This window comes from Hypanus sabinus, chromosome 25 (genome assembly GCF_030144855.1).
Source record: "Hypanus sabinus isolate sHypSab1 chromosome 25, sHypSab1.hap1, whole genome shotgun sequence".
NCBI classification, from domain to species: domain Eukaryota; kingdom Metazoa; phylum Chordata; class Chondrichthyes; order Myliobatiformes; family Dasyatidae; genus Hypanus; species Hypanus sabinus.
The window spans coordinates 43,717,599-43,738,787 of NC_082730.1; positions in this window are offsets into that span (position 1 = coordinate 43,717,599).

Here is a 21,189-nt window from a genome sequence, read left to right on the forward strand (position 1 = left end):
GTCAGTTATTTAAAACAGAGTTGAGGACGAGCTTCTTCTCCCAGAGAGTTGTGGAGATGTGGAATGCACTGCCTCGGAAGACGGTGGAGGCCAATTCTCTGGATGCTTTCAAGAAGGAGCTAGATAGATATCTGATGGATAGAGGAATCAAGGGATATGGGGACAAGGCAGGGACTGGGTATTGATAGTGAATGATCAGTCATGATCTCAGAATGGCGGTGCAGACTCGAGGGGCCGAATGGTCTACTTCTGCACCTATTGTCTATTGTCTATTGTCTAACCAATCTTAAAGAGTTTTTCGAAAAAGTTACCAGGAAAGCTGATGAAGGCAAGGCAGCGGATGTTGTCTACATGGACTTCCGCAAGGCTTTCAACAAGGTCCCACATGGGAGTTTGGTCAAGAAGGTTCAGTCACTTGGCTTTCAAGATGAGGTACTGAATTGGATGAGACATTGGCTTTGCGGAGAAATCAGAGAGTGGCAGTAGATGGTTGCCTTTCTAACTAGAGGCCTGTGATTAGCGATGTGTCACAAGGTTCAGTGCTGGGTCCGCTGTTGTTTGTCATCGACATCAATGATCTAGATAATAATGAGATTAACTAGATCAGCAAATTTGTGGTTAACACCAAGTGGAGTGGATAGCAAGGAAGACTATCCAAGCTTGCAGTGGGATCTAGACCAGCTGGGAAAAAAGGGCGAGAAGCAGCAGATGAATGGAAAGGTTACGGAGGGCTATGGTCCATGTGCAGATCAATGGGACTCGGCAGCTGAAATGGTTCAAAATGAATTAGGTGGGCCAAAGGGCCTTTTTCTGTGCTGTAGTTTTCTGTGACTCTAAGTGGATTTAGCTGAATCTCACTATAAAGACTCATAAAGGGCATTATCACTATAATAGGCTTATTTTTAGTTTCACAGTGATTTGTTTCTGCACTTCGCACTCCCTGAAGTACAAATCAAAGTAAATATAATAAAAATTTTAATTATAAATCATAATTAGAAAATAGAAAAGGGGAAGTACAGTAGTGCAAGTCAGGTCCAGATATTTGGAAGGTATGGCCTGGATCCGGGTCAGGATCTGTTCAGCAGTCTTATCACAGTTGGAAAGAAGCTGTTCCCAAATCTGGCCGTACGAATCTTCAAGCTCCTGAACCTTCTCCCGGAGGGAAGTGGGACAAACAGTGGTTGGCTGGGTGGGACTTATCCTTGATTATCCTGGCAGCACTGCTGCGAGAGTGTGTGGTGTAAAGTGAGTCCAAGGATGGAAGATTGGTTTGTGTGATGTGCTAGGCTAGGTGCACGATCTTCTGCAGCTTCTTCCGGTCTTGGACAGGACAACTTCCATACCAGGTTGTGATGCACCCTAGAAGAATGCTTTCTACGGTGCACCTATAAAAATTAGTGAGGGTTTTAGGGGACAGGCCAAATTTCTTCAGCTTTCTCAGGAAGTAAAGGCGCTGGTGGGCCTTCTTGGTGGGCCTGCACTGTTTTTGTACACTTTATGCAGTCCAGTGTAGGTCTGTGGTCTAGTGTAGCTTTCTCTGTGTTGTTTTTTTTTTATTACGTAGTTCAGTCCAAGTTTTTGTACTGTGTCATGTAACATCATGGTCCTGAAAAACGTTGTCTCATTTTTACTATGCACTGTACCAGCAGTTCTGGTTGAAATGACAATAAAATATTAAAAAATGACAATAAATGACAATAAAAGTTGACGACTTGGCAGTGGACTCTGCTTGGTTAGACCAAGTCAGGTCATTTGTGATATTCACCCCGAGGAACTTAAAGCTTTTGACCTGTTCCACCTGTGCACCACCGATGTAGATGGGATCGTGCGGTCGGCTACTCCTGAAGTCAACAACCAATTCCTTCATCTTGCTGATGTTGAGGGATAAGTTATTGTCTTCGCACCATGCCACCAGGTTCTGAATTTCCTCTCTCTACTCAGGCTCATCATTACCCAAGATACAGCCTACAATTGTGGTGTCATCAGCAAACTTATATATTGAGTTCGATGGAAACTTGGCTACACAATCATGGGTGTACAGTGAGTACAGCAGGCGACTGAGTACACAGCCTTGTGGGGCACCGGTGCTCAGAGTGATTGTAGAGGAGAGCTGGTCCCCTATTTTTACAGCCTGGGTCCTGTCTGTGAGGAAGTTGAAGATCCAGCTGCAGGTCTGAGTGCTAAGACCCAGGTTCCAGAGCTTAGGAATTGGTTTATTTGAAATGATGGTATTAAAGTCAGAGCTGTAGTCGATGAAAAGGAGCCTTACATATGCGTCTTTATTCTCCAGGTGTTCTCAGGAGGAATGTAGTGCCAGAGAGATGGCACCTGCCATTGACCTGTTGCTCTGGTAGGGGAATTGCAAAGCGTCGAGGTTGACCGGTAGGTTATGGTTGATGTGTGCCATAACCAATCACTCGAAGCACTTCATAGCAATCGATGTCAGAGCCACAGGTTGGTAGTCATTCAGCCATGCCACCTTGCTTTTCTTCGGCACCGGGATTATCACTGTCTTCTTAAAACACGAGGGGATCTGAGACTGAAGCAGGGAGCAGTTGAAGATGTCAGCAAACACTCCAGCTAGCTCGCTTGCACAGGCCGGCAGAACCCATCCCGGGACGCCATCTGGGCCCGTCACTTTTCTTGGGTTTATCTTCAGGAAGGCTCTTCTAACATCTTCCTCGGTGACGATGAATCTTCATGCCACCAGGTCGGGTTCATCCAGAGGGGGCGGGACGCTCCTCTTCTGTTCGAATATTGCGTAGAATACGTTAAGTTCATCAGAAAGAGAAGCGCTACAGTTATTGATATTCCCAGCCTTTTCTTTGCGCCCAGTGATCTCATTTAGACCCTGCCATTGTCTACTGGCATCCCTCTGGTCAGCCTGGGCTTCCAACTTGGCTCGTTATTGCCTCTTGGCGCCCTTAATGGCTTTCCAGAGTTCATGCCTGGATACCACGTAGCGACTGGTATCCCCGGACCTAAAAGCCGCAGCTCTAGCCTTCAAAAGGGACTGGACCTCATAATTCATCCATGGTTTCCGGTCAGGGAATACCCGGATCATCTTGCGAATCACACAGTCCTCTGTTCATTTCCAGATAAAGTCCGTGACAGCTGAGGCATACTCATTGAGGTTAGCTGCCGAGTCCTTGAATACTAACCAGTCCACCGATTCAAAGCAGTCACGGAGGACCTGATCCGTTTCCTCTGTCCAACGCGACACCACTTTTGACACCGTGACCTCCCGCTTCAGTTTCTGTTTGTAAGCCGGGAGGAGGAGTACGGCCTGATGGTCCGATTTTCCAAAGTGAGGTCGTTGGACGGAACGGTAGGCATCCTTGACTGCTGTGTAGCAGTGGTCAAGTATATTTGGGCCTCTACTGGAGCAGGAGACATGTTGGTATAACCTTGGCAGCGTTTTGCTGAGGTTGGCTGGTTAAAGTCCCCAGCTGTAATGAGAAAATCCTTGGGATACCTGGTCTCAAGTTCACTGATGTTGGCATTCAGTGTATTCACAGCACACTCCACGTCTGCCTGGGGAGGAATGTAGACCGCTGTCAGTATGACCGAGGTGAATTCCCATGGCAGATAATAGGAACGACACTTCACCGACAGATGTTCCAGGTCCGGACTGCAGGAGCTTGTCAGTGCCACTGTGTCCGAGCACCACGCAGTGTTGATCAGTAGGCAGACTCCACCTCCCTTCGTCTTGCCCGAAGACGCCGTGCGGTCCATCCAATGGATTGAAAATCCCTCTGGTCGGATGGCACTGTCGGGTGTGGCAGGGGAGAGCCAGGTCTCTGTGAAACAGAATACACAGCAGTACTGCATCTCCCTGCAGTAGGTGAGTCTCACTTTAAGATCATCAACCTTGTTCTTTATGGCTTGCAAATTAGCTAGTAGGATGGTGGGCAGAGGAACCCTAAAGCCCCTCCGCTTCAATCTGACCAGCAGCCCAGCTCTTTTCCCATGCTTCCTCGGTAATTTGTGCATCTTTCCAGGTTTCCATTGATGCAGTGTGTTGTTGGCAGCTCTTTGAGGTTGGTGGACGCGTCCTGCGGGGATCAATCAGCGGGTTGCGTCATTGGGCTGAGTGATGGGGGATGCTCTGCTGCCACTTCCAAATGTCGGGGGCCCGGGCTGTCGATTGTGTCGGGCCCCGAAGCCCAGAGGGCCGGGCTGCCGGCTGAAATAAGTCCATGAACTGTGTCACGGTTGCAGAGGCCTCCGCTCCAGCCGAGCCCCTGGCTCGATTTCCGAGGTCGTCGGCAGAGGCCTCACTTCCGGCAGCTGTGGATGGCCACCAACGAGGCTCTATGGTGGTCGCTCCAGGGAAGCATCTGGGATATCTTGAGTTCTCCGACATCACTTCTGTGTGCTCGTTTGCTTCAGAGAGGTGCTGGTCAGAATGGGCCATGTTTCCAGGCAATCCGACACGGTAGCAGGCCGCAGGTCTCCAGGAACGTGGTGGACCTCGGACCAGACCTCGCTGATCGGGTCCAGGTATGGTCTGGAGTTGAAGCAATTCTGGCGTGTCAATGATCTCCAGCTGGGTCAGTAACTTCACCAGGGTGTTGTTGATCTTGCTAGATGTAGCAAATTGGAGGTTTAGAAGGGTTTCTTGGGTATAGGATAGTGTAGAGGGCAGTTCGCTCGGCAGATTGAATTCAGAAGAACAAATAATCATGGAAATGCTGATGGATTATCCTGTTTACCTTTGAATAAAGATATATCTGAAAAATTTACAAAAGAGGACATTCCTCTTGATGTATTCTCCCTCATGCAAATCATAAACCTTCCTGCATGCTGAGCTCATTGACTTCATTAACTTTGCCTCCAACTTTCACCCAGCCTTCAAATTTACCTGGTCCATTTCCGACACCTCCCTCCCCTTTCTTGATCTTTCTGTCTCCATCTCTGGAGACGGCTTATCTACTGATATCTACTATAAGCCTACAGACTCTCAGAGCTACCTGGACTATTCCTCTTCCCACCCTGTCTCTTGCAAAAATGCCAGCCTCTTCTTGCAATTCCTCCGTCTCTGCCACATCTGCTCTCAGGATGCGGCTCTTCATTCCAGGACTGTGGTGAACTACATATACCTGTCTGGACATGCCCCCTGCTGACTGGTCCTGTGGCTCCTCCCACAGACCCCTGTATAAAGGCAATTGAGGCCTGAGCCCGGCCTCTCAGTATCTAGGAGGTAGTATGGTGGTCAACCACTGCTTGTTCCTTCTTCCAGTCAATAAAATTGATGCACCATCAATAACACACTCTGAGACGTAAAGGCGAGATATCGGCTTTTAATTGACTGGAAGAAGGAACAAGCAGTGGTTGACCACCATACTAAAACTACCTCCTGCTACCCCCAATCAGGAAGGCAGGCCAGTAGCATTCTTTTCTCGTACCCTTCAAGGCTTTGAAATTCAGCACTCCGCGGTGGAGAAAGAAGCCCAGGCCATAGTGGAGGCTATTAGGCACTGGAGGCACTACCTCGCCGGCAAAAGGTTCACCTTGCTGACCGACCAGCGCTCAGTTGCATTCATGTTCAGCAACCAACAGCAGGGCAAAATCAAAAATGATAAAATTTTGCGCTGGAGAATAGAACTCTCCACTACAACTATGATATCCTGTACCGGCCTGGAAGGCTCAATGAGCCCCCTGATGCACTATCCCAGGGAGCGTGTGCCAGCGCACAGCTCGACCAACTATACGCCCTTCATGCACATCTTTGCCATCCGGGGGTCACCCGATTTTACCACTTCGTGAAAGCCCGGAACCTGCCGTACTCCCTGGAGGACATCTGGACGATGACCAGGGACTGCCAAATCTGCGCTGAGTGCAAACCGCACTTCTACCGTCCTGAAACAGCGCAACTTGTCAAGGCCACCCACCCTTTTGAGCAACTGAGTGTTGACTTTAAGGGCCCCCTTCCCTCCACCGAGGGCAATGTCTACTTTCTCAATATAATCGACGAATGCTCGCGGTTCCCCTTTGCCATTCCCTGCCCCGACACCACTACCACGTCCGTCATAAAAGCCCTGCGCCAGTTCTTCACTCTGTTCGGATAACCCTGCCATATCCACAGTGATAGAGGGCCCTCCTTTATGAGTGATGAGCTGCGCCAGTACCTGCTAGCTAGGGGCATTGCTACTAGTTGGACCACGAGTTATAATCCCCGGGGAAATGGACAGGTGGAGAGGGAGAATGCCACAGTGTGGAAGGCCACACTTTTAGCCCTTAAGTCAAAGGGGTTGCCGGTCTCTCGATGGCAGGAGATCCTCCCTGAGGCACTCCACTTCATCCGCTCCCTGTTACGTACGTCCACCAATGCCACCCCTCACGAGCGCCTATTCTCTTTTCCTAGGAAGTCTGCCACTGGGACCACCCTACCAGTTTGGCTGATGTCCCCAGGGCCAGTGCTGCTCCGGAAACATGTGAGGAGTAATAAATACTCCCCGCTGGTCGAGAGGGTTCAGTATGCCTACGTGGTCTTACCTATGGGCGGGAGGACACGGTCTCCGTCCGCGACCTGGCACCCGCAGGAGCAGCAGACCACTACCCCAAACACTCCACAGTAACTATGAACCCTGTACCTGAGGTGACACTGCGCACACCAAGCCGTACACAGACTCCTCACGACACTCATATACCGGGCGTTTCGTACGCGTATATACCAGGTGCCTCGCACACGCGTAAGGGATCACTGACGCCTAGTGGGCTGACACCTCTAGTTAAGCCAGAACCAACACAACCTCCGTCTCCGGTGCAAGCACCACCGGCTCCTGTGCAATCACCACCACCGGCATCTGTGCAATCACCACCACTGGCTCCTGTGCAATCACCACCACCGGCATCTGTGCAATCACAGCCGGTGCTACGTAGATCGCAGCAACAGATTCGACCACCTGATAGACTTAACCTGTAAGAAACTTCACCACATGGGGACTCTTTTTAAAACAAAGAGGGGGTGAATGTGGTGAACTACATATACCTGTCTGGACACGCCCCCTGCTGACTGCTCCTGTGGCTCCTCCCACAGACCCCTGTATAAAGGCGATTGAGGCCTGAGCCCGGCCTCTCAGTCTCCAGGAGGTAGTATGGTGGTCAACCGCTGCTTGTTCCTTCTTCCAGTCAATAAAAGCCGATATCTCGCCTTTACGTCTCAGAGTGAGTTATTGATGGTGCATCAAGGACGAAGGAGATGTCTTCCTTTTTTAAAGAAAATGGCTTCCCTTCCTCCACCATAAACTCCACTCTCAAACACATTTCTCTCATTTCAAGCACATCTGCTGTCACCCCATCCTCCCGCCACCCCACTTGGGATAAGGTTTCCCTAGTCCTCACCTACCATCCCACCAGCCTCCAGGTCCAATTCTCCGTAACTTCTGCCATCTCCAACGGGATCACACCACCAAGCACATCTTTCTCTCCCCCCCCCCCCCCAACTTTCTGCTTTCCACAGGGATCACTCCCTACGTGACTCCTTGTCCATCCGTTCCCCCCCATCCCTTCCCACCGATCTCTCTCCTGGCACTTATCCTTGTAAGCGGAACAAGTGCTACACCTGCCCTTACACTTCCTCCCTCACCACCATTCAGGGCCCCAGACAGTCCTTCCAGGTGAGGTGATACTTCACCTGTGAGTCGGCTGGTGTGATATACTGCGTCTGGTGATCTCGGTGCAGCCGTTTATATATTGGTGAGACCCAGCGCAGACTGGGAGACTGTTTCGCTGAACACCTATGCTCTGTCCACCAGAGAAAGCAGGATCTCCCAGTGGCCACACATTTTAATTCCATGTCCCATTCCCATTCTGATATATCTATCCATGGCCTCCTCTACTATCAAGATGAAGCCACACTCAGGTTGGAGGAACAACATCTTATATTCTGTCTGAGTAGCCTCCAACCTGATGGCACGTATATTGATTTCTCTAACTTCTGTTAATGCCCCTCCTCCCCTTCTGACCCCATCCCTTATCTCTCTCTCTCTCTCTCTCTCTCTCTCTCTCTCTCTCTCTCTCTCTCTCTCTCTCTCTCTCTCTCTCTCTCTCTCTCTCTCTTCCGCCCCCCCCCTTTGTTTCTTCTCTCTGCCCCTCTCACACTCCTTGCCTGTTCTCCATCTCCCTCTGGTGCTCCCTCCCCCTTTCTTTCTCCCTAGGCCTCCCGTCCCATGATCCTTTCTCTTCTCCAGCTGTGTATCCCTTTTGCCAATCTACTTTCCAGTTCCTCCCTTCCTGTCTTCTCCTATCATTTTGCATTTTGGATTTCAAATCTCTTACTATCTTTTCTTTCAGTTAGTCCTGACGAAGGGTCTTGGCCCGAAATGTCAACTGTACTTCTTCCTATGGATGCTGCCTAGCCTGCTGCGTTCCACCAGCATTTTGTGTGTGTTGCTTGAATTTCCAGCATTTGCAGATTTCCTTGTGTTTGCATCTTCCTGTTATAGCAGAGATGACCCAAAGAGAAACAAGAAAAGAAGCCTCATTGTCTTAGGTCTACATGACCTTCCAAAATAGCTGGAATGTCCAGTAGGAATTCCAGTTCCCTCATTTTTATCACCACTGGGATGAACTTGCCCTTGACAGTGGTTGCCTTATATGGGGATTGAGAGTTTTTTTACCATCCAGGCTGGGAGATGATGTGCTGGATGAGTTACATGCTGGTCATCTAGACATGGTCAAAATGAGAGAGTTGGCTCAAAGCTTTGTCTGGTGGCCTGGGATAGATCAGCAGATCAAGCAGCTTGCCATACACTGTTCAGGATGACAACATGTCTAGAAGATACCAAGAGCCTAGGAATAGACTACATTGCCCTGGCAGAAGATTCATGTAGATCTTGCCAGACCATTCACGGGCACAAATTTCTTGGTAGTAGTGGATGCAGTTACAAAGTAGCCAGAGTGTTCGCAGCAGCCTCCTCTACAATAATATTGATGTGTTGAGAAGCTTTCTCTCAAGGACTGGTGTTCCAGAACACTTAGTCAGTGACAATGGACCACAGTTCGTACTGGAATATTTTCAGTCATTCCTGAACATGAATGGAATACGACATCGTACATCTGCACTGTACCACCCAGCTATAAATGGCTTGGTGGGAAGGTTTGTCCAGAGTCCAAAGAATGCACTGAGTGCAATACCAGCAGAACACACTACACTGACACTGAATCAGATGCACAGCAATTTCCTCCTTGCAAGTTGTAATGCAGGACACTCCACAACCAACAACTCACCATCAAAGTTGTTCCTGGGTCATCCCTTGTGCTCACACTTGGATATCCTCAAAACCATTCTCAGAAGGCACAAACAGCTGAGATAAATTGAGAGCTCCTGGCAAGGAACCACAGAGGTGATCAAAAGTAGGTATTTGGAAAGATAAGGCCAGAAGTGGATCACTCTCCTACACAGTGGAGATTGCATCTGATACTGTCTGGAGGTGGCACCCATCTGTTGAGGAAAGTAGAGTCAACTGTTAGAGAAGAAAGGTGGCTAGAGCTGTCAGAACTACTACTTGCAGTCCCAGAGTCAACTCCTACAATTAACATTGAGGGAGTCCCAGAATTTAGTACTTAATATTTCTAAGATTTGAATAATATTGTAAATATATTGTTTGATTAAGCACTTACATAATTTGTTATGGGCTATATGTAAAAGTAAGTGAATATCATCATGCCACTGTGTCATAAGTGCACATTTCACTAAAATAAAGAAATGAAGTATACTCGTTCTCTCAATCTCCCAATATTTTTCTTTCAATTCATTTTATGTTTTGAAGTTACAAAATATAACAGGGATGGGACTAGGGATTGGTAGGGGGAGTTTGGTGTTGTATGGAGTCCCCTGATTCATAAGGCCATAAGACATAGGAGCAGCACTAGGCCATTTGACCCATTGAGTCTGCTCCGCTATTCCATCAGAGCTGATCTATTATCCTTCTCAATCCTATTCTCCTGCCTCCTTGCTGTAACCTTTGATCTACAACTTTTCATCTACAATGAACCCAGTCTAATCAAGACTCTGTCATCTCTACTTTAATCTCTTGATCTCCACAGCTGTCTGAGATGATTAATTCCATGGATTCACCTCCCTCTGGCTAAAGAAATTCATTTTCATCTCTGTTCTAAATGGATATCCCTCTATTCTAAGATTGTGCTTTTGGTCCTGAACTTCGCCACTACAGGAAACATCCTTCCTACATCTACTCTGTTACAGTATTTTGTGCCCAAAAGAGTACAAAAATGGTATCATTTTTGTCAACATGGAGCAGAGAGCAAATTTGTAAATGCGGCGAGTGGAAAAGATATTGGGAATGGTGAGGATAGAGCACTGCGGGATGGGTGTGGGACAGGTGACAGAGAAAGAATGCCAGGGGCAGGAGGTGGTATGGGCACATCCAGCCCAGAGACACCAGGCAAGGACATTTGCTTCCAAAAAATTGGTTTATTGATCATTACAAAATGTCTCTCTGGTGCTTCCCACTCCCTCCCCTTGCTCTTCCCCTTTTCCCCAACCATGATTCCCCTCTCCCAGACTCCTTCTCATTCTCAGTCTACAATTGAAACCCACATCAGAATCAGGTCTGTCATCACTCGGATACTGTATGTCATGAATTTTGTTTTTATTTTGCAGCAGCAGTACAGTGTAATACATAAAATTACTACAGTGCTATTACAAGGCTAGAAGGAAGGGACTTAAGGATGAAATTAGGAGAACCAGAAGAGGCCATGAGAAGGCCTTGCTGGACAGGATTAAGGCAAACCCCAAGGCATTCTACAAGTATATGAAGAGCAAGAGGATAAGATGTGAGAGAATAGGACCAATCAAGTGTGACAGTGGGAAAGTGTGTATGGAACCAGAGGAGACAGTAGAGGTACTTAATGAATACTTTGTTTCAGTATTCACTATGGAAAAGGATGTCGGCGATCATAGGGATGACTTACAGCAGAGTGAAAAGCTTGGACATTAGCTAGATATTAAGAAAGAGGATGCGATGGAGCTTCTGGAAAACATCAAGATGGATAAGTCACTGGAACCAGATGAGATGTACCCCAAGCTACTAAGGGAGGCAAGGGAGGAGATTGCTGAGCCGCTGGCAATGATCTTTGAGGATTGGCAGGTGGGGGATATTGTTCCCTTATTCAAAAATATTAGTAGAGATAGCCCAGGAAATTAGAGACCAATGAGTCATACTTCAGTGGTTGGTAAGTTGATGGAGAAGATCCTGAGAGACATGATTTATGAACATTTGGAGAGGCATAATATGATTAGGAATAGCCAGCATGGCCTTGTCAAAGGCAGGTCGTGCATTACGAGCCTGATTGAATTATTGGAGGATGTGACTAAACACATTGCTGAAGGTAGAGCAGTAGATGGAGTGAATATGGATTTCAGTAAAGCATTTGATAAGGTACCCCATGTAAGGCTTATTGAGAAAGTAAGGAGGCATGGGATCCAAGGGGACATTGCTTTGTGGATCTAGAACTGGCTTGCCCACAGAAGGCAAAGAGTGGTTGTAGACGGGTCATATTCTGCATGGAGGTCAGTGACCAGTGGTGTGCTTCAGGGATCTGTTCTGGGACTCCTACAGTTCTGGTTGCCTCACCAGAAGGACATGGAAACCATAGAAAGGGTGCAGAGAAGATTTACAAGGATGTTGCCTGGACTGGGGAGCATGCCTTATGAGAATAGGTTGAGTGAACTTGTTTTTTTTTTCCTTGTAGCGATGGAGGATGAGAGGTGACCTGATACAGGTGCATAAGATGATGAGAGGCATTGATCGTGTGGATAGTCAGAGGCTTTTTTTCCAGGGCTGAAATGACTAACATGAGATGGCACAGTTTTAAGGTGCTTGGAAGCAGGTACAGAGGAGATGTCAGCGGTAAGTTTTTTTTATGCTGAGAATGGTGAGTGCTTTGATTGGGCTGCTGGCAACTGTGGTGGAGGCTGATATGATAAGGTAGTTTAAAAGACTCCTGAATATGTACATGGAGCTTAGAAAAATAGAGGGCTATGGGTAACCCTAGGTAATTTCTAAGGTAAGGACATGATCAGCACAGTTTTGTGGGCCAAAGGGCCTGTGTTGTGCTGTAGGTTTTCACAGAACATAGAAACATTAGAAACGTCTATGTTTCTAATTAACAGTCACAGTTGGCTGTTTAATTGAGAATTTGATAGAATTACGACAGAATACCAAGGCAGAACGGCACAGATTAGGAACGTGAAATGAATGTCAGCAATAAGCTGAAGCCAAGCGAGATAGGTTACAACAGGAAATCCTAAAATATCAGAAAAAAGGCTGAAGCTGAACAAGATAGATTACAGCAGGAAATCGTAGAATATCGGCATAAAGCAGAAGCTGGGCGAGATAGGTTAGAAGGAGAACACAAAAGGCTCCAAAGGATGTAGAAACCTTTAGAGAAAGGGTTACTGATTTACAGGGTCAGAGAGGCACAGACTTGATGCATATGAACCAGTTTCAGCTGAAATGTGAGAAATTACTTAAAGAGAAAAGTAAACTAGAGGAAGCAGCTGCACCAGCGAAGGATGAAGTGGAAGGATTAAGCAAACAGTGCAGTGATTTAAAGACGGCTATGAATGTGATTCAGAAATCAGCATAGGAAAGGGATAGTAACACTGGTGATTGTGCAAAGTGTTTAAAGCAGATTCAAAAGCTGCAGGACCAACGCTGCACTGAGAGGTATAATATAGTATGTGCTTTTGGGTCTGAAGAAGGGAAGGAAGGTGAATATGGTCCCAGTTTTAGAGTGGGACTATTTAGAACCACAGGCCTCAAATAGATGATTGAGAGCAATGGTGTCTCACTGTACTAATAAATCCAAAAAGGCATTGGAAATATTTGATCCTTCTGAACCCACACATTGATGAAGATAGAGCAGTTGATGTAGTGTATATGGATTACAGCAAGGTATTTGATAAGGTACCCCATCGAAGGCTTATTGAGAAAGTAAGGAGCCATGGGATCCCAGGGGACATTGCTTTGTGGATCCAGAACTGGTTTGCCCACAGAAAAGAGTAGTTGTAGACGGGTCATATTCTGCATGAAGGTCGGTCACCAGCAGAGTACCTCAGGGATCTGTTCTGCAACCTTTACTCTTTGTGATTTTTATAAATGGCCTGGATGAGGAAGTGGAGGGATGGGTTAGTAAATTTGCTGATGACTCGAAGGTTGGGGTGTTGTGTATAGTATGGAGGGCTGTCAGAGGTTACAACAGGACATTGATAGGATGCAAAACTGGGCTGAGAAGTGGCAGATGGAGTTCAACCCTGAAGTGGTTCATTTTGGTAGTTCAAGTATGATGGCTGCGTAGCAGTTTTGAGTGTCCTATGGTCTAAGTGTAGTCTACCTGGTCTAATTATAGTCTATCTGGTCTAAGTGTAGTCTATTTTGGTCTAAGTGCAGTCCATCTGGTTTAAATGTTGTCTATCAATTGGCATCTCCCTAGGGTGAGGGGTTTAGATGGGGTGGAGTATATTAGGTATGTCTGTAAGGTTTCTTGACACAATATGTAGATAAGCCTATAAGAGGAGAGGCTCTAATTGATCTGGTATTGGGAAACGAACCTGGTCAGGTGTCAGGTCTCTCAGTTGGAGAGCATTTTAGAGATAGTGATCACAATTCTATCTCTTTTATCATAGCATTGGAGAGGGGTAGAAGCAGACAAGCTAGGAAAGCGTTTAATTGGAGTAGGGGGAAATATGAGGCTATCAGTCAGGAACTTGGAAGCATAAATTGGGAACAGATGTTTTCAGGGAAATGTATGGAAGAAATGCGGCAAATGTTCAGGGAATATTTGCATGGAGTTCTGCATAGGTACGTTCCAATGAGACGGAAAGGATGGTAGGGTACAGGAACCATGGTGTACAAAGGCTGTTGTAAATCTAGACAAAAAAAGCTTATGAAAGATTCAATAAATTAGGTAATGATAGAATTTAGAAGATAAGGCTGGCAGGAAGGAGCTTAAGAATGAAATTAGGAGAGCCAGAAGGGGCCATGAAAAAGCCTTGGCAGACAGGATTCAGGAAAAACCCAAGGTATTCTACAAGCATGTAAATAGCAAGAGGATAGGATGTGAGAGAATAGGACCAATCAAGTGTGACAGTAGAAAATTATATGTGGAACTGGAGGAGATAGCAGAGGTACTTAATGAGTACTTTGCTTCAGTATTCACTATGGAAAAGGATCTTAGCAATTGTCGGGATGACTTACAGCGGTCTGAAAAACTTGAGCATGTAGATATTAAGAAAGAGGATGTGCTGGAGCTTTTGGAAAGCATCAAGATGGATAAGTCACTGGGAACGGACAGGATGTACCCCAGGCTACTGTGGGAGGTGAGGGAGGAGATTTCTGAGCCTCTGGCGATGATCTTTGCATCATCAATGGGGACGGGAGAAGTTCTGAAGGATTGGAGGGTTGCAGATAGCCCAGGAAATTATAGACCAGTGAGTCTTACCTCGGTGGTTGGTAAGCTGATGGAGAAGATCCCGAGAGGCAGGATTTATGAACATTTGGAGAGGCATAACATGATTAGGAATAGTCAGCATGGCTTTGTCAAAGGCAGGTCGTGCATTATGAGCCTGATTGAATTTTTTGAGGATCTGGCTAAACACATTGATGAAGGTAGAGCAGTAGATGTAGTGTATATGGATTTCAGCAAGGTATTTGATAAGGTTCCCCATGCAAGGCTTATTGAGAAAGTAAAGAGGCACGGGATCCAAGGGGACATTACTTTGTGGATCCAGAACTGACTTGCCCACAGAAGGCACGGAGTGGTTGTTGATGAGTCATATTCTGCATGAAGCTCAGTGACCAGTGGTGTGCCTGTTATGGGTCCCCTACTCTTTGTGATTTTTATGAATGACTGGATGCAGAAGTAGAGGGATGGGTTTGTATATTTGCTGATGACACAAAGGTTGGAGGTGTTGTGGATAATGTGGAGGGCTGTCAGAGGTTACAGCAGGACATTGATAGGATGAAAAACTGGTCTGAGAAGAGGCACATGGAGACTCTTGGCAGTGTGGAGGTCCGAGTCCACAGGACACTCAAAGCTGCTGCGCAGGTTGATTCTGTGGTTAAGAATGCATGCAGTGCATTGGCCTTCATCAATCGAGCGATTGAGTTTAAGAACCGAGAGGTAATGTTGCAGCTGTATAGGACCCTTGTCACTCCCTACTTGGAGTACTGTGCTCAGTTCTCATCGCCTCACTACAAGGAGGATGTGGAAATCATAGAAAAGGTGCAGAGAAAATTTACAAGGATGTTGCCTGGATTGGGAAGCATGCCTTATGAGAATAGGTTGAGTGAACTTGGCCTTTTCACCTTGAAGTGACGGGGGATGAGAGGTGACCTGATAGAGGAGTATATGATGATGAAAGGCATTGATCGTGTCAATAGTCAGAGGCTTCCCCCCCCCCCCAAAGGGTGAAATGGCTAACATGAGAGGGCACAGTTTTAAGCTGCTTGGAAGTAGGTACAGAGGAAATGTCCGGCAACAGTGGTGGATGCAGATACAATAGGGTCTTGAGAGACTCCTGGATAGGTACATGGAGATCAGAAAAATAGAGGGCTATGAGTAACCCTAGGTAATTTCTAAAGTAAGTACATGCTTGGTATGGCATTGTGGGCCAAAGGGCCTGTATTGTGCCATAGGTTTTCTATGTTTCACTTTCTAACCAATATAATTGGTCTGTCTACATCCACTATTCTTGATTCATTCAAATTCACTGAATTGTAGACTGTAGTTCTTTCTGGCCAACAGCTCCTTAGTCAGCCATGGTTGCCTCATCCTCCTTTTGGAATATTTCTTCAACTTTGTGATGTATTTTTCTTATGCGTTCTGAATTCCTCCAGAAACACCAGTCATTGCTGTTCTATCATATCCCTGCTCGTGTCCCCTTCCAAACAACTTTGAACAGCTCCTTTCTCATGCCTCTATAATTCTCTTCACTCCACTGTAATACTGATGCATCTGACTTTAACTTCTCCCCTTCAGATTGAAGGGTGAGTTATATTGTATTATGATCACTGCCTCCCAAGGGCTCCTTTTCCTTAAGTTCCCTGGTCAAATCAAGTTCATTACACATCAGCCAATCCTGAACTGCCTTTCCCCTAGTAGGCTCAACCACAAGCTGCTCTAAAAAGACATCTCATAGGCATTCTACAAATTCCTCTCAGGATACAGAATCAAACTGATTCTTTCAAATCTATCTGCATATTGAAATCTCTCATGACTATCGTATCATTGTTCTTTTTACATGTCCTTTCTATCTTGCATTGTAATTTATACCCACATCTTGGCTACTATTTGGATGCCTGTGTATAACTCCCATGAGGATCTTTTTACCCTTGCAGATTCTTAACTCTACCCACAAGGATTCTACATCTTCTGATCCCATGTCACCTCTTTCCAAGGATTTGATTTAATTTTTCACCACACCCATCTAAAGGGTATAAAGGAAATAAGGTAGAAGGGCTAAAGTGTGTGTACTTCAATGCAAGAAGCATCAGGAACAAATGTGATGAATTGAGAGCTTGGATACATGCATGGAATTATGATGTAGTGGCCATTACGGAGACTTGGCTGGCACCAGGGCAGGAATGGATTCTCAATATTCCTGGATTTTAGTGCTTTAAAAGTGCTTTAAGAGGGGGGAGAAAAGGGGAGGAGGGGTGGCAATACTGATCAGGGATACTATTACAGCTATAGAAAGGGTGGGTCATGTAGCAGGATCCTCTTTTGAGTCAGTATGGGTGTAAGTCAGGAACAGGAAAGGAGCAGTTACTCTACTGGGGGTATTCTATAGGCTCCCTGGTAGCAGCAGAGATACTGCAGAGCAGATTGGGAGGCAGATTTGGAAAGGTGCAGAAATAACAGGGTTGTTATCATGGGTGACTTTAACATCCCTAATATTGATTGGCACTTGATTAGTTCCAAGGGTTTAGATGGGGCAGAGTTTGTTAAGTGTGTCCAGGATGGATTCCTGTCACAGTATGTTGACAGGCCAACTAGGGGGAATACCATACTAGATCTAGTATTAGGTAACGAACCGGGTCAGGTCATAGATCTGTCAGTGGGTGAGCATCTGGGGGACAGTGATCACCGCTCCCTGACCTTTAGCATTATCATGGTAAAGGATAGAATCAAGAGAGGACAGGAAAATTTTTAATTGGGGAAGGGCAAATTATGAGGCTGTAAGGCTAGAACTTGCGGGTGTGAATTGGGATGATGTTTTTGCAGGGAAATGTACTATGGACATGCGGTTGATGTTTAAGGATCTCTTGCAGGATGTTAGAGATAAATTTGTCCTGGTGAGGAAGATAAAGAATGGTAGGGTGAAGGAACCATGGGTGACAAGTGAAGTGGAAAATCTAGTCAGGTGGAAGAAGGCAGCATACATGAGGTTTAGGAAGCAAGGATCAGATGGGTCTATTGAGGAATATAGGGTAGCAAGAAAGGAGCTTAAGAAGGGGCTGAGAAGAGCAAGAAGGAGGCATGAGAAGGCCTTGGGCAAGTAGGGTAAAGGAAAACCCCGAGGCGTTCTTCAATTATGTGAAGAACAAAAAGATGACAGGAGTGAAGGTAGGACCAATTAGAGATAAAAGTTGTGCCTGGAGGCTATGGAAGTGAACGAGGTCCTCAATGAATACTTCTCTTCGGTATTCACCACTGAGAGGGAACTTGATGACGGTGAGGACAATATGAGTGAGGTTGATGTTCTGGAGCATGTTGATATTAAGGGAGAGGAGGTGTTGGAGTTGTTAAAATACATTAGGATGGATAAGTCCCTGGGGCCTGATGGAATATTCCCAAGGCTGCTCCACAAGGCAAGGGAAGAGATTGCTGAATCTCTGGCTAGGATCTTTATGTCCTCGTTGACCACGGGAATGGTACCGGAGGATTGGAGGGAGGCGAATGTTGTCCCCTTGTTCAAAAAAGGTAGTAAGGATAGTCCAGGCAGTTATAGACCAGTGAGCCTTACGTCTGTGGTGGGAAAGCTGTTGGAAAAGATTCTTAGAGATAGGATCTATGGGCATTTAGAGAATCATGGTCTGATCAGGGACAGTCAGCATGGCTTTGTGAAGGGCAGATCGTGCCTAACAAGCCTGATAGAGTTCTTTGAGGAGGTGACCAGGCATATAGATGAGGGTAGTTCAGTGGATGTGATCTTCACAGATTTTAGTAAGGCATTTGACAAGGAACCACATGGTAGGCTAATTCAGAAAGTCAGAAGGCATGGGATCCAGGGAAGTTTGGTCAGGTGGATTCAAAATTGACTTGCCTGCAGAAAGCAGAGGGTCATGGTGGAGGGAGTACATTCAGATTGGAGGGTTGTGACTAGTGGTGTCCCACAAGGATCGGTTCTGGGACCCCTACTTTTCATGATTTTTATTAACGACCTAGATGTGGGGGTGGAAATGTGGGTTGGCAAGTTTGCAGACGACACAAAAGTTGATGGTGTTGTGGATAGTGTTGAGGATTGTCAAAGATTGCAGAGAGACATTGATAGGATGCAGAAGTGGACTGAGAAGTGGCAGATGGAGTTCAACCTGGAGAAGTGTGAGGTGGTACACTTTGGAAGGACAAATTCCAAGGCAGAGTACAAAGTAAATGGCAGGATACTTGGTAGTGTGAAGGAGCAGAGGGATCTGGGGGTACGTGTCCACAGGTCCCTGAAAGTTGCCTCACAGGTAGATAGGGTAGTTAAGAAAGCTTATGGAGTGTTAGCTTTCATAAGTTGAGCGATAGAGTTTAAGATGCAGCTCTATAAAACTTTGGTTAGGCCACACTTGGAGTACTGTGTCCATTTCTGGTCGCCTCACTATAGGAAGGATGTGGAAGCATTGGAAAGGGTACAGAGGAGATTTACCAGGACATTGCCTGGTTTAGAGAGTATGGATTATGATCAGAGATTAAGGGAGCTAGGGCTTTACTCTTTGGAGAGAAGGAGGATGAGAGGAGACATGATAGAGGTGTACAAGATATTAAGAAGAATAGACAGAGTGGATAGCCTGCATCTCATCCCCAGGGCACCACTGCTCAGTACAAGAGGACATGGCTGTATGGTAATGTGGGGGGGAGTTGAAGGGAGATATTAGAGGAAGTTTTTTTACTCAGAGAGTGGTTGGTGTGTGGAATGCACTGTCTGAATCAGTAGTGGAGGCAGATACACTAGTGAAGTTTAAGAGACTACTAGACAGGTATATTGAGGAATTTAAGGTGGGGGGTTATATGGGAGGCAGGGTTTGAGGGTCGGCACAACATTGTGGGCCGAAGGGCCTGTAATGTGCTGTACTATTTTATGTTCTATATGTTCTATCTGTCTATCGGCCTGCCTTTTTGTCTATCCTTCGATGCTAATATCTCAACTATGTTCTTCATTCAGCCATGACTCAGATGTCCACAACGTCATTCCTGCCAAACTCTTAACCGCAGTTCAAAATCTGTATATAACGTGCATTCAGATATAACACTTTCAGTCCTGTATTCAACACCCTTTTTGATTTTGGCCCCTTATTACACTTTAACTCATCCCACTGACTACAATTTTGTTCTATCATCTGCCTGCCCTTCTTCACAGTCTCACTACACTGTATCTGGTTGTAGATCAACTGCCCCATCCTCACCTCTGGTTCCCAGCACCAACTATCACCTCCTCATTTTGTCATATGACCAAAGCTCCAGTTTCTCAACATGAGGAGCTGCAATTCAATGCACTTCATGCAGATGTAGTTATCAGGGAAACTGGAGGTCTCCCAGATTTCCTACATCTCACACAAGGAACATAACTGTACATCCAGATCTGTTCTCAACACATCAGCTAACAGAGGGAGAAAAAAAAAACTTTCTTACTTAGTTACTTGGAATGTCTGCCGGTGCTTGCCCAACCTTTGAGGCAAAGCTGGACCTCTCTAACACTGGCCCACTCACACAATGGCTGCACCAACAATAGGCACTCTGCTTATACCTCCTTTTTTTTTAAGCAGAGCAGAGACAGCTGAAGTTTCTAGGAGTAGTTCAGAAGGTTCTCAATAGATATGTCCCATAAAAGAAGAATTTCTCAAATGCCAGGGGTAGGCAACTATGGCTGACAATGGCAGTTCAGGACTGCATAAAAGCCAAGGAAAGGGCATATAGGGTAGCAAAAATGAATGGGGAAGCTTTTAAAATCTAACAAAGGGCAATGACAAGATAGAGCAGTGGATGTAGTGTATATGAATTTCAGTAAGGCATTTGATAAGGCATGCAAGGCTCATTCAGAAAGTAAGGAGGCATGGGATCCAAGGACATCTTGCTTTGTGGATTCAGAATTGGCTTGTCCATGGAAGGACAAGGGTGACTGCAGATGGTTCGTACTCTGCAGAGAGGTCAGTGGCCAGTGGTGTTCTGCAGGGATCTGTCCTGGGACCCCTCCTCTTTGTGAAAGCGATAGGATGCAGAACTGGGCTGAGAAGTGGCAGATGGAGTTCAACAGAGATAAGTGTGAAGTGGTTCATTTTGGTAGGTCAAATTTGAAAACAGAATTTATTAATGGTAAGACTCTTGGCGGTGTGGAGGATCAGAGAGATCTTGGTTGGAAAATAGTGCTGGTGAGGTAGTAATGGGGGACAAAGAAATGACAGATGAATTTGGAGTATAGTCAACAGCTTTGGGCCCCTTATCTCAGAAAGGATGTTTTATCATGGAGAGCGTGTAGAGGAGATTCATGAGCATGATTCTGGGAATGAAGGGGTTAACATATGAGGAGTGTTTGGCAGTTTTGGGCCTGTACTCACTGGAATTTAGAAGAATGTGTGAGGATATCATTGAAACCTACCAAATGTTCAAAAGGATTAGATAGGGTGGATGTGGAGAGGGTATTTCCTAGGGTGGGGGTATCCAGAACTAGAGGGCACTGCCTCAAAGTTGAGGGGCAATCTTTTAGAACAGAGGTAAGGAAGGAATTTTTTTAGCCAGTGAGTAGTGAATCTGTGGAATGCTCTACCACAGATTGTGGTGGAGTCCAAATCTGTGGGTATATTTAAGGTGGAAGTTGATAGTTTCCTGATTAGTCAGGACATCAAATGATCTGGTGAGAAGGCAGGTGAATGGGGTGGTGTGGGATCTGGGATCAGCATTGATGAAATGGCAGAGCAGACTCACTGGGCTACATCACTACACTTGGCAGGGCAT